Source organism: Ascaphus truei, chromosome 7, assembly GCF_040206685.1.
Source record: "Ascaphus truei isolate aAscTru1 chromosome 7, aAscTru1.hap1, whole genome shotgun sequence".
Classification (NCBI taxonomy): Eukaryota; Metazoa; Chordata; class Amphibia; order Anura; family Ascaphidae; genus Ascaphus; species Ascaphus truei.
Genome location: NC_134489.1, coordinates 53,488,598 through 53,502,713, shown reverse-complemented (window position 1 = coordinate 53,502,713; position 14,116 = coordinate 53,488,598). Strand labels below are relative to the sequence as shown.

At 42.2% G+C, this 14,116-nt stretch overlaps 1 protein-coding gene across 23 annotated transcripts in view; it reads right to left on the bottom strand.

Annotated features, from left to right (window-relative positions):
* Nucleotides 1-14,116, bottom strand: part of GULP1 (GULP PTB domain containing engulfment adaptor 1) — a 479,313-nt gene that overhangs the window by 209,120 nt on the left and 256,077 nt on the right. Inside the window, exon 1 of one of the 23 annotated variants that reach the window (XM_075608435.1) lies at nt 1,372-1,553. The exons of the other annotated variants lie outside the window; for them this stretch is intronic. The gene's annotated coding sequence lies outside the window, so the exon portion shown is untranslated. Of the gene's footprint in view, nt 1-1,371; nt 1,554-14,116 lie in introns of those variants that run through there. 23 annotated transcript variants of the gene reach the window in all.

Genomic DNA, 14,116 nt, shown 5'->3' with positions numbered 1-14,116 from the left:
GAGACGCGATCGGGCCATTGTTAAGGCCGCGGTCGCGTTGCTGCGGTCCTGGCGGCTCGGGAAGCAGGGCATCGCCATTGTTATTGCTGTTGCGCATGCGCAGGAGCCAGCTAGCGCGGGAGGCCCCCAAACAGCTCGCGCATGCGCAGAGAAGGGTAGTCAGCCCCCAGGGTGCATAGGGGCAGAGCCACATGACCCCAGGGAGCCAATAGGGCTGGAGGATGACTCTGCAGGATCCCCTAGATACATTATTTGGGTTTGTGGCTACGCAGTTAGTCAGAGACAGGAGCAGCCAAGGGAAGGAGGTAGGGTACAGGAGTCAGTGACTCCCTGTACTAGGCCAGCAACCCCCAAGGCCCGAGATAGCTCTGACTCACCCATTAGAGTGTGTTGCCAGGGACAGCCCTCAGGTTAGGGACCCTGTCACTCACATCAGTTGGAGCTGGGAGCAGAAGGGGAAGGAAGGGTGTAGGGAGCGAGTGAAGCTCCCGCACTGCGTAAGGTCCCCTATATCCCAGGTAGGCCCCAACTCACTCTCAGGCTAGTGGGTAATTGACCAGGGATGGCCCTAGATTAGGGACGCTGCCCGAAGTGTAGTGAGGTGCCTTATTGTCCGGTCACAGCGGTCAGTGCTGTGAGGGCGGACAAGAGGGCCTAGTGTTAAGTTGCAGTGCGTTACGGGAGGGGAGGTTAAAAAGGAAGACAGCAGATATCTTCCAAGCTGTCATTTAGCTCTCAACTTGTGAGGAAACAGGTTGCAGAGAGCCTGGCTGAGGGGAGAGCTTGAACTCCCTGTTGTGTACCTGGAACAAAGGACTGTTGTTTTGTTGCAGACTGATGCTATTTCCTGTCATTGCTTTATTCTCTGTGCAACTAAAACCTGCTTCCCCGGTAAGGGAAATAAAGCACTTTTCATTGCAAGAAAGTTGTGTGTAAGCTCTTTTCTGACCATACTGAGAAGGTCACTCTGTCACATCCTTCTTTACTTAAGACTATATAACTTGTCATCTGAGGTGGGGGCCAGAGTCCTCTAACTTGGGGTTTAAACACTTAGGTACACAGAGTGGGAAGCATGAGTAATTAGACGCAACAAAACTGTAAGGAATTATAACAAACTTTATATTACTTTATCTATCATTTTGAACAGGGATACATACACAGGGCTACCTCATAACCACACAGTATTTCTGCAAAGCTACTAAAACAAATCACTAACGCTGCACCTCTGTCTTTATATATTTTACAGTCACTGCATATTAGTTCACATATCCTGTTGATCAGACAGGGTATTTGTATAATAACCATTCGTTGGAGCTCTGGATTCAAACAGATGCCGGCTGCTGCTTCTTATAGTTAATTTGAAAATATAACCTGTGTTCTAATGCAGGGGGATCTCTTTATTTTCTCTGGCTTTTAAATCCTTATGTTTCTCCTCTTTGCTGTTGCAGTGCTCCATGAGCTGTCACTGTACTTTGTACTGGCCAGCAAAATCCATCAGTCTCCTCACTCCATGGATCGGTCAGGCCCTTGCAGAGTGTTCTGCAGCAGCCTCACCATATCAAAACAAGCTCCCCCACCAGTCCCCTCAGCAATCCCTTTCCAACTGTCACCAACTGTCATTCCACTGGCTAAGCACAGTTACATGGTCCAGTGGAATGTAATTCTTAAAGGGGCCATGTCCTGTTCTGTTAGCAGACACAGGGGGTTACATCTGTACTATATTTTTTGTTTTAGTAATGTTTTTAATATGCATTTTTAATGTATTTTGTTATACAGTATATTTATTGCCATTAATGGTTTAATGTGTATTTTATTATATATTCATTGTCATTTGTTTTCCATGCAAAAGGTTAATACTTGTAAGATGCGTGTCCTATTTGTTTCTTTATTTGGCCTCTGATGCACATTAGCCAAACCCAAGCAAAAATTATGAGAAATTCGTTGAGGTTGGTGTCAGAGGCATGTTATGATGTCATACTGCTGGCACTCACATGTGTGTGTTCCTTTCGGAGCGAGACCTTTGCGATGGGAGACCTCTGGAAGGCTCCCCCAATATAACCATCTTTGGTCCAAGATCTTTACCAACTCTGCGTTTGAGTGCATAATAATGTGTTCACCTTCGCCTATACATGTAATTCTAGATGTGTCTTATTACTACTTTCTCTATAAAGATTATTTTTATACTTATGTCTCCCCATTGTTCTCCTTTCTTGTTGTTTTAGCATGCATCAAGAACCAAATGATATATTCAACTAACTGAAAAATTATCATTCTTTTACATGGTAATTTGAAGTGTCCAATACTTGGGAGAATAGGAGACCCTTAGGCATAAACATTGCTTTTGAGAGGGCACTTTTAATAAAGTTTGGGAACCACTGGTGTAGATAAATTACAGATGTAGAGTATGTGATTTTGTGCTAATTTATAAGAGAGCTTTGCCTCACTCTTGTCTGAATTCATGTCACAGGCAATCAATGTGTTATGGCAGTAGGTCTAATGAAAAAAACAAAACGTGTTATCGGGAAGTGACTTGATGCTCATATCACAATGGCACATATCAATTTGCTCTTTCATAACCCCTTCCCTGTCAGAGGGACCAGCAATCTATTACAGAGCAATCCACTGGTGGCCCCTCTGGCAGGGAAGGAGTTAACATATTTGAGTCACCATATATTTGGTGGCATTTACTAAGAAAATTGAGTCAAATATGTTGACTCGTTATTAATTCTGCTATAGACACTAAATTGAGAAATATTAATATTGCTTGATTGCAGCAGATTAACACAGAAAATCTGTACTATTCTAAATAACATAAGCTGAATTGGTTTTTAAAAGGCACTCTAAAATAAACATCAATAGCTCAGGTGAGCTGAATTAAGTGGGACAACCATTATATATTCATAATCAAAAGTTCAGTCACTCATGAGAATAAATGCCAGGCAGAGCTATGTCTCCTTCGAAGACATTTATCTTTGATATAACAATCTTTAGTGTATTCTAATCTATTCAGCAAGGAACTCCTGCTTATCTCCTCCAATTGATACCCTCCAAATCTAAACCTTTTTCACTGTGCCAAAAATGGGAGCAAATATTTTGATATCTATACGTTAATAAAAATTACGGTTATTGTATAATTTTACTCCAAAATTGCCTTATTACAGAGACCCTGTTGAAACATGTTATTATTATTTTGTCTCTCTAATTATAGAATCATTATGTTATTGATTAAATAACTTTGATTAAAGTGTGATAGTGTCGATTGTGTGATGGTGACTATTGGCACTATTACAGTATGATGAATAACACACCATGGGTTTTACATTGTACATTCATCAACACCCATTGTGAATTTTAATGTGTGGACATACAAATAAGTAATAGTTCAAATGTCATTTTCTTTAGGCTAAGCTTGATCTAAAACTATATTTGACTGATTTAAAATCCAAAATACTCAAAGTTGAGACCCTTAGAGAACTGAGGATAACAGAGCCAAATTAAAGCTCTGCATGAATATGAGGTTGCCTTTGAAAACCTGTAAACTGGTACACAATCATTATGGTGACATATTCTACTATATAAAACCAAGAAAACACAAGTAGCACTTTATAAAAAAGAAAGTGATTAACTTTCTACAAAAAAATCTATACACAAACAGTGTGAGATGAGTAGATTACAGGATCGATTAGATTACATTGATAAATATTGGATGAGGCATAAACAACACATAAAATAGTGATCAGAACAAAGTCATAGGGGCCTATTCTAGTAGGTTTGATGAGTTTGCTGCTACATCGCAAGGTTTGGCATGTTCCCGCTGAACGGTTTGTCAATGGTGTTAACACGGTATTCAGAAAGAATCTGAACCCCTCTCAAACCATGCGGTGGGAAAATGCCAAAACCGTACAGCGTAGCAGAAAAGTCATCTGAAATTTTTTCGAAGTTCTCCCTCATGCGAGTTTCTCACAATGCGAGCAGCACAGGGAGAGCCGCCTCTCCATGCACATCTCTCGCAAGCAATCACAGTGTTTTAATGAAAATTTTTATACTAGTGAGATTGAGCAGGGGGTCTCCGGTGCAAAACAGCGTTGATTTCAGGCCCCAGCTTCCCGAGATAGGTATCGCCTAAGCGTTTAAATGACCCGGACCTGTGACACGGGACATTTAAACATTGCATGGGGATACCGGCACCACATAACCACATAACAGGACCTGTATCTCAGGAAGCAGGGGGTCCCCGGACCTGAAATCAACGTGGTTATGCTCCGGAGACCCCCTGCTCATGCACACTAGTATTAGGATTGAAATAAAAACAGCTTAATTACCTTAGCGGCTAGCTGCTAAGGCAACGAAGGGGTTAAACTTGAATAGCCAGTTTATTGGGGGCAGAGGGGTGGATGAAGGAGGTAGTTGCCCCAGGGTTGTTAAGCTTGCCAGGAAGGTTGCGATAAGTGGTTAACCCCTTCACTACCATAGCAGTGGGAACCATTATGGTAATGAATGGGTTAACTCCTCCCACAACACCCCACCCCCCCGCAAGGCCTAAACACCCACCATGAGCCAAATACCACTAAGGTAATGAAGCTGCCTGTAAATGTATTTGTATTGCATCGGATTGATGCTGGGGGTCTCCGGTGCTGGTACTAATGTGTATCAGCACCATAAACCCCCGGCATCAATCCGATGCAGGAAAGTCCCTCTCACATATCTTTTCTCACCAGCTTTTGTTGGCGTGAAGAATCTTTGATAAAATTGCAATTCCAGATCCCTGATGAGATTATCGAGGCTACAAGAATAGCACGATTTTATAAAAAATGTGTGTTTGAGATTCTCGCCTGCTTCCGCACGATGTGTTTGGCCAGGAGCCAGAATTCGCGAGATAATGCATTCCCCGCACGATTTCACCAACTCAAAGTTTTCTAAATAGCACCCTTGCAAAATTTTGCGAGAACTACTCAAAATCCTTTAGAGTAAGGCCTTGGAAATGGTACAGGCGCAAGCGCGTGACTGAAAGTGTGGCATCACGCATGCCTGTACTTGCCGAGATTCGTGGCCTGCATGTTTGTGCGATTGGGGGCGTGTCTGTGACATCACAGAGCTGGTTCGCCCTCATTGGGCGAACCGCTCACGTGACCCAGCTATCACAGGGCAAATTAAAACAAGGTGGTCACGCGAAAAGCACCGGTCTCCCGTCGCGCTAGTGCACACGTACCATAAACATGCACATTGGTGTCCTATTGTTTGTTTTCGTCTCCTGCACTATGGACTCAGCCTAAGGCTGCTCTTATAGCGCCGGCAACGTCGTGGCAAAACAAATGCATTGCCGCCATCACGTGTGCTTATAGTAAGCGTGACGCGATGGATTGGTCGCGATCGCTGGAAGTCATCTCTATTTGATTTTCCATCGACCGTCGTCGGCACTATAAACGTAGCCTAAGTCATCAAAGCTACAGTACTAGAATAGACCCCTTAGTGTTCAGAGCTGGCAGTCTACCTTGATGTCTTTAATAGCAACTCAAGTAGAAAAGACTGAATTTATTCAGTCTGAATAAATTAGTTTAAAATCTGAAGTGCCCTGAGTTGCTTTTCTACTTATCCTAATTTTGGATTATGGCAGGTATTCCCTGAACCAGGAGCACCGCTAACTATATGTTTCTTTTTTTTATACATATTGTCTGGTGTGCAGCATTATCTACATATTTTGCATTTAATAGTAACACAGCAGATGGGTTCAAAGGGAAAAATTGCCATTTTGTTCATGACAAACATTTGCAAATGTTAATCATGTATGTTAATTGGACAAAAAGAAACACAAATGTAAGATACGTATCTCTCAACTAAATTTAACATAGGCTGAACTCAATGGACATGTCCTTTTCCAACCTCCTCATCTACTATGTAGCTTTTATGCGTGAGGAATAATCAATAATGTAACAACCATATTTCAGTTGTGAGAAGTAGTCACATGCACTTTATCAAATATGTATATTGCTTGCAGTCAACAGTCAGCCAAAGGGATAGATGCTTATTATATCTAAATAGCTAAATGTGGTCATACAATATGACAAAATGAGGCTCTGTAGAATATATGTTAATATAAAGAATGTTTTCCAGCTGTAAAAATAAGTTACTTTATAGATCACTGTCAAAACCTTATCTATAGTAATAACTATTAAAGAGGCAATCCACACAGTTTTTTTTCTTCATTTTTTTTCATATACAGGATTGAAGCAGGAAGTTTCCGGAGCTGAATGCCATTAATTTCAGCTCCGGAAAGCCCCTGCTTCCAGAGATACTTACCTCCATAGTGGGTGCCGGTAGCAGCTCCAGGGTTCACATTATGGCTGATTTTCAAAGCTGCAGGCTAATAGGAAATTGTGAGGTCACCCGGTGCAGCTTCCTATTGAAAAATGTGACACGGGAGCTTTAAACTGCAAAAACCTGAAGGAGTTACCAGCACCCCCTTCATAGGTAAGTATCTCTGAAAGCAGGGGGTCCCTTGAGCTGAAATTAATAGGGTTCAGCTCCAGAGATCCCCTGCTTCAATGTTGTATTAAAAAATGAAAAAAGAAAAAAGAAGTCGTGGATTGCTTCGACTAAGTACTTCGTTCAGTGAGATTTTGGGTTTTCAACGAAAACCCCAAAAATGTGTTTAAATGAAATCATTGAGGCTCCACTGAACTGTATGAGACATGGGAAGTTTACAATCAGTGACACAGATTCCAAATCAATAATAGTTTGCTATCTAATTATGTATATAGCTTTTCTCTGCATTTCATGAAAAAAAAAATCTTTAGTCTGTGCTGCTTTATTCTCAGTTTGATAATTAATGTAGAAGATTTTTTTTTTATCAGTGCAATTCAAGAAACTTTCAACAATATTCATAAAACACTCTTAACGGAATTAGGACTTTTAGGACAAATCACAAAGATGCTGTACACAGAAGCAGAAATCAGCATTTTACCACAGTTCCACCAATGGAAGATGTCAAGACATCTGTATGAACATTAAAGAATTTGTATAAGAAGCATTATACCCTGCAGCTTTTCTGCATACAACACTTTTTTTTAATAATACTGTAGGATACTGCAAGATGAATAGTGGATTGATTAAAAAGGACTGATCACAAGGCATGAGCAGATGTGTCAAATTTCACTGATTGGGTCTCATTGAGTATGTTATCACTTTGCATTATTTTCAAGTATATATATTTAACTATACAATGCCTAACTGCATTATAAATTACCCTGTCACCTGTTCTGCAATTCCATTTTTTGTAATTTAAGATATTCTGAAAATGTCAGAGCATCACTGAGGTGAATCAAATCCATTGGCACTTAGGAGAACATTCATCATAAGAAATAATTGCTCAAGGTCTTTTTTGCACAGTCCAATAATTTCTGAACATCCATAAAAACTATTGAATACTTTTCTGAATGCCTATGTGGATTTTAAGTGCCCATGTACAAAAACAATGTATTATTTAAAGGTACAATCAAAGCGCCTTGTTTTATTGGTTTATTATTTATTGAAGCCTAGAATCAATTGCAAGTGTACATCAGTAGCTGAATTTTCTGGATGGCAAGAGCAAGAAAATAAACTTAAATTGCTCCAAATTGCCTAGATAGTATTTTAAAGTTTTTTCTGTGAGTATTGATGAAATAATCAAGCTGTTTGACTACTTTTGGGGGGATTTTTTTTTACGTTGACCGTGGATCCTTCAGAGCTAAACTTCATTACTGCACACTGCAGAATTGCACTGCTTCCAGAAATATTATGGGCCATATTCACTAAGCAGTGCTACTCCATAAAACACCATCTGGCACTACTTAGGAAATATGGTTCCTTATAACCCATTCAAATGATATCTTCTGGCACAGAACCTGTCATATGGAATACAGTAATACCGCTTTATGACCGATTCACATGAATGGGACTGTAGGGCGTCTTCCAGCATAAAAAGTATTTTATGGAGTGGCAATTAAAATAACACTTAGACTTTGAAATATCTAAGTTAAAAAAAAAAAACAATTGCAGTCGCTTATGTCACCAAATATAAAGCTGTGATGTAATCATTCTACCATGTTGTGGAACTCTGCTGGCCGTCACATGAGGCTGACTGTTGGCCATATTGTTCTACCAGACAAGTATTCTTCTCCAGGAGTTATTCAACTTAAATACAAATGTAGTAAAATGTATTGTCCCCAGCTGGGGACAGTGTTTGCTGCAATCGGGGCGCATGGGGTGCATCCTTTTAAATGGGACCCCACGCAGTGATAATCCTTCAGTGTCACGACTGTCACCCGGTTGCTGTACGAAGACACAAAATCTTGCCACTTCTAATCTCCAAAATTAATTGGGTCCTGGGATAATCAGAGAAAAATAAAAAATAAATCCCGGGAAGGATTGCTACTTTATTTCTGATTCTTTGCAATTCTCCAAGACTTGTCTATTTTAGTTTGGAATGTCAAGCAATTGTAAAGCTCAATAGATTTCTGTTTCAAATGAGTACGAGTTCCATCAGCCACTGCAGAGCACACCAATATTTGTCTAGATTACCCCAACATGGGGTCAAAACGTTAATGTTCTCCTCCATTATTGAACATACATTATAATACTGCTATTTATTTTGAGAGGCAAGATCAGACTCTGGCCTGCATGTGGACCTGCAAGGCAGCTTCTTTTTAAAGATGGGTAAGTGGGGAAATCATTAAATATCATGCAGAAATTATGGGTCTCTGCTTTATTGAGGCATATGCTCAATGACCATAACTAAACTAGACACCAAAGATCTGTTCAATATATACAGTGTGTTACTGGTACTGTTTGTTTGATTAACATATAATCAATTTTCAGCTCAGCGTCTTTAGCATAGGAAAAATACCCAGTAGGTAAATATGCAACCTACTGGAGGTACTTAGCCCCTTGGAATCCAGGGTGAAAAAAGTCAGTAAAACATGCAGTTCAACATATGTTCTAACACATACATACTGTAGCTTTACATAAAGCTTGTTTGTTTCAATAAATATTCCTCAAATCATAATACCTTGACCTTGTATTACCTCCCATTTTGTGAAGTTCTTTAATGCTTAGGTAAATTCCAAGAAAGCCACATCCTACTTTTAAATGAAATCTGAAAAGATATCAGGCATACGGTAAGTGGGCCAAAATTTTATCACTTTAATTAAATTGTGCCTTTGCCCTAAAAATACATTTAAAACTTCATTTAAGAACCAGGTTATTTATGGACGCGTTAAAAGTTTCTCCAGGTCACAAACTTTTCTGCAGTAAAAAAAAATTACTTTTAGCTGAGAATTATTTATGAGTTGCCAGTAATAACATTTCTGAACAAAGCCCAAGCTGTTCAAATTGATGATATGTTAAAATCCATAACAAACCAGTAATACAAAATACAATTTTGACTAGTATTGAACTTCTTTTAATTTCTTACGGAGATGATGTTGGTTGAATGTTTATATAACGTCTTGTTTAAGACAAGAGAACTACACTTAGAAACAGAGGGGCTTATTCACTGGACCTCGATAAAATCAGCGCATTGCCGAGCGACTTTGCTTTGTTTTACCGCACACTAAAACATGTGTCAAAATGGTATTCACTAAGAAAAAACACCAAGTGCGGTCAAAAAATGCAAGATCCCACTGCTTGTTTTTTTTTTCTTCCAAGTCCTATCGCACTACAACTGTTTGTTTAAACTGGAGCCTGGAAAATCTGCACGAGACGCTGCGTCTCCATGCACGGCTCTTACAGGCAATCGTGCAGTTTAAATATTCATTTTAATACTAGAGTACGGGAGCAGTGGGCCTCCTGACCTGAACCGCTTTGATTTCAGCCTCGGGGATCCCTGCCTCCTGAGTTAAAGGCCCCGTTATGTAGTGCTGGTATCCCCGCCATTTTTAAATCCTCCGTGTCACGGCCCACGTAACCGTGGGATTTAAAAACTGCATGAGATACCGCACCCATACCCGTGGTCTGTATCTCGGGAAGCAGGGGGTCCCAGAGGCTGAAATAAATGTGGTTCAGTTCAGTAGACCCCCTGCTCCTGCACACTAGTATTAAAAAAATAAATATAGCCTGGAGCTCCCGTGGCTCCTGGAGACCCCCCTCCCCTTGAGCAGCTCGAGCGCGGGTGCCGAAAGACCCGACGGCTGCTTCCAAGGGTGGGGGCTGGAGCAGGGAGCAGCGCGGCTTCCCCTGCCTGCGGCCGGTTGCCGGGGACGCGATCGGGCCGTTGCTAAGGCCGCGATCGCGTCTCTAAGGTCCCGGCGGCCGGTGAGGCAGGGCGCCGCCATTGGGATGCGGGTTGCGCATGCGCAGGGACGCGTAGGCGCAGGTAAGGCCCCAGAGACAGGGCAAAGTCGCGCGAGCATAGGGACAGCTCAGGGAAGGTTGAGACAGCCCGGAAAAGCTTGCGCAAGCGCAGTGCAGGGTAGGAAAAGCCAGCGAAGCCCTAGCCTACCAGGGAAGGCTCTGAGCTGGGACTACATATCCCATGAGCCTCTGTATGCCCCACGTGACACCAGGGAGCCAATAGGACTCAGGAAGCCTCTAGAGAAGAGATACATTTGGCGGGCTTACAGCACGTTAGCCAGCAGTCAGAGACCGGAGCAGCCCAAGGAAGGAGGTAGGGTACAGGAGTCCAGGACTCGCTGTACTAGGCCAGCACCCCCTGGGTCTGAGGTAGCTAGAACTCTGATAGAGAGAGTGTTGCCAGGGACTGCTCTATAGAGAGGGACCCTGCCACTCAGGTTAATCCGTTGGAGAAGGGGAGCTGTGAGGGAAGGAAGGGCGCGGGGAGCGAGTACAGCTCCTGCGGCCCTATAGGTACCCGCACCCCAGATAGGCCCCAACCCCCCACTAGGGTAGTGGGTTAATTGCTGAGGGAGGCCCAAGATAGGGATGCTGCCCTTAGTGTAGAGTGCTGCCTTGTCAGAGTCACAGCGGTCAGTGCTGTGAGGTCTGACAGGCAGGCACCTTGTTGCGCAGCACGTTGGCTGCCAGCATTAGTGAGGCTGAAGGGACTTGGGTAGTTAGGGGAGTGGGACAGGTCCTTAACCCCTTTAGGCCCATAGGAGTTCCCCAAGCCACTACAGGTTGCTGTACTATAGGGACGGCCTATAGTGTAGCACGTGCCCCTTAGGAAGATAGGGACACAGTGAAGATTGCTGTTCCCGTGAAGCAGTTGGACCCACGTTGGGGTCCACAGAGACTGTTCCGGAGTGGGACCGCTCTAGCGGTCCACGTGCAGAAGCAAGGTTGGAGGGTTGAAGGAGTCATCGCCAACTGAGCCTTTGTGAAGATTGCTGACCCGAGCACCGGAGTGCTCGGCAGATATCTGATACATAAGTGCACCACCGGGCCCTTAGCTTAACTGTGACTGCACAGTCACCCATTGACTCTCTACAAGAGTGTGGGACATTGGGTGGGGTTCTCTGGACACTGGGTGGGATCACTTGGTGTTGGGGAAGCGTCCTGCGTGACGCAGTAGGTGTCTCCTCTAGAGAGGGACACAGGTTATATTACGCATGTGAAATGTTATTCTTGCATGTAGTAAAGTCCTTAGTAATTATACTTCATGTGTATGTTTATTGATTGTCCTGCGAGGAACCACTCCCCCTCTGGTGGGAGCCATCGCAGGTGGAGGCGCTGCATCGTTATAAGTAAGTTGTCCATAGTATAATTGCCCCAGGTTCCCCGTGGCGGAAGCTCAGCCCTCCTGTGAGCCAACAGGTTATGCACCACACTGAGTAACAATATATGTTTCCTGCACCCACACAGTAGAATCTGCGATTGGGGGAGGGGAAAACCCGTTACATATAAATAAAAAATAATAATAATTACCGTAGCGGCTAGCCGCTAAGGTAATGAAGCTGCTTTTATGCGATTTTTAGAAATAGTGTACGGGAGCAGGGGGTCTACTGAGCTGAACGGCATTCATTTCAGCCTTTTGGGGGTAGAGGAGGTGGGTAGCAAGGATGTTGTGTTTTAAAATATTTATTGTGGGTAGCGCGGATGGGTGAAAGTGACATTTGGCCCTTGGTGGGTGTTTATACCTACCTGGTGGGTAGCAGGAGGTGTTAACTCTTTAATTACCTTGGTGCTATTAACCACCAAGGTAATGAAAGCGTTAACTCCACCCGCAACCACCCCCACACTCCGCAAGGCCTAAACACCCACCAAGGGCCAAATACTACATTCATCCACCCCTGCTCCCCACAATAAACAAGGCAGTGGTCGTTAACCCCTTCATTGCCTTAGGGGTCAGCCACTAAGGCAATGAAGTTTCCTGTAAATGCATTTTTATTGCATGAGATTCATGCCGGGGGCCTGCGGTGCCGATATTAGTAGGTATCAGCTCTGGAGACTCTCGGCATGAATCTGATGAAGGAAAAAATGCATTTTTTTCCCCTAAGTCCTCTCTCGCCGCCTCTCACCAGCTTCATGTCAATTTTTCCTGGCGTGAGGATTTTGGGAGAAACTCGCCATCCTAGAGTCCCGATTAGCCTCGATAAACTAAATCGAGGCTACTAGAATTGCACGAGTTTTAGAACCTGCCAATAAGTGGCTTATCGCCGTTCACACAGCGATCTTTTTTTGACGGCTGAAAATGTGGGTGATTTATGACCTTATCGCCCACTTAATGAGGCTTACTGATTATCAGTAGTAATGTTGGCCGATAAGTGCTTGATAAGTGGCTTGTCGAGAATTATAGAATAGGCCCCATAGTGTTTTTTTTTAATAAAGTGTAAAACTGCAACAGTAGATATGTATAGTACATACTATATATATAGTACATATATAGTACAAGGCCATTAGACATTTTATCTTCCTCGGACACCTGTAGCAATCGGAGAATCATAGGCAAAGATATTCATTGTGCCACCTGCCGTCGGACACACACTGAACTGCAACAACACAAATAATAACTCCACCTGACCCCAAATGAGGTCTGTGTAGGCTCAATGCGGGCTCAGTATGGCGAGGCTGCGGAGGAGGTGTATAATTTTGGGGGAAAATATCACATAGAACAAGATTTATCTGTACTTACTGTATGCTTGCATAGTAATTGTGTTAATTAAGCAACAACTATTTGTATTTTTATTATTTTTACCATTTTGAGAAACAGTGAAATACTTTGTCCATAGCTTGATCAGTCCTACATAGGTTGATTTCCTGGGTATATTTGCTATTAAAGAACCAATCATATTAGCTTACAGAGTACAAAATTAGATGGTGCCAGTGAATATCAGTGAGGAAGCATGGGAAGCATCTGAATTTGCAAGTGGAACACATGCGTCCCAAGCGCTGATGCATTATGATGACATCACTGTTTCTTATTTTTTTCATTGGGTTGTGCAATAGGAAGTTACCATAAATTAGATAGTAGAATCTCAAAAATTAGGGGAGCAGTAGATGAGGTCCAACACGTGGGAGAGAGGAAAAAAAACAAGAAAAAACAATGGCGCAATATCGTTATACTAGGTATGTGTAGAAGAAATGGTGGAGCACTGCTGAAAAAATAGGGCTGGAGGCTAATAACAAAAAAATAAAAATGCTTTATTAAAGATGCATAGTAGCAGATGCTACAAAGGAGGTCCAAGAACGCGTTTCACGCCGAAATGGTGCTTTATCTAAGAGTAACCTGTGTTCCTAATCTACTTACTTATATACCCACTCCAATGCAGGGGTGAATTCGCGCCAAAACCAGTCAATCAAGATTAATCAGTACAGAATCCCCATATGTAACTACAGAAACCTCACAGGGGAAAAACACCTCTGCATGGGATAGGCAAAGCCGGAAGTAAAAAAACATAAACAAAGCCAATACAAAACGAACTATGCAGCAAACATGTTGAAGAACATGAGTGACAGAAGAAAACAAATGATTAGTGATCAAAAAGACATAAAAAGAACTAAAGACTAAAAATACAAAAGAAATATGAAAAAAATAAAAATGAACTTATAAACAACATATGACTAATACAAAATGAAAAAACCATATTACAGAACACATAAAGCTCCTTAAAGTGACCTAACCCTCATAACCATCAACAATAACATGTAAATATAATAAGAAAAAAGAATATATTCATATATATAT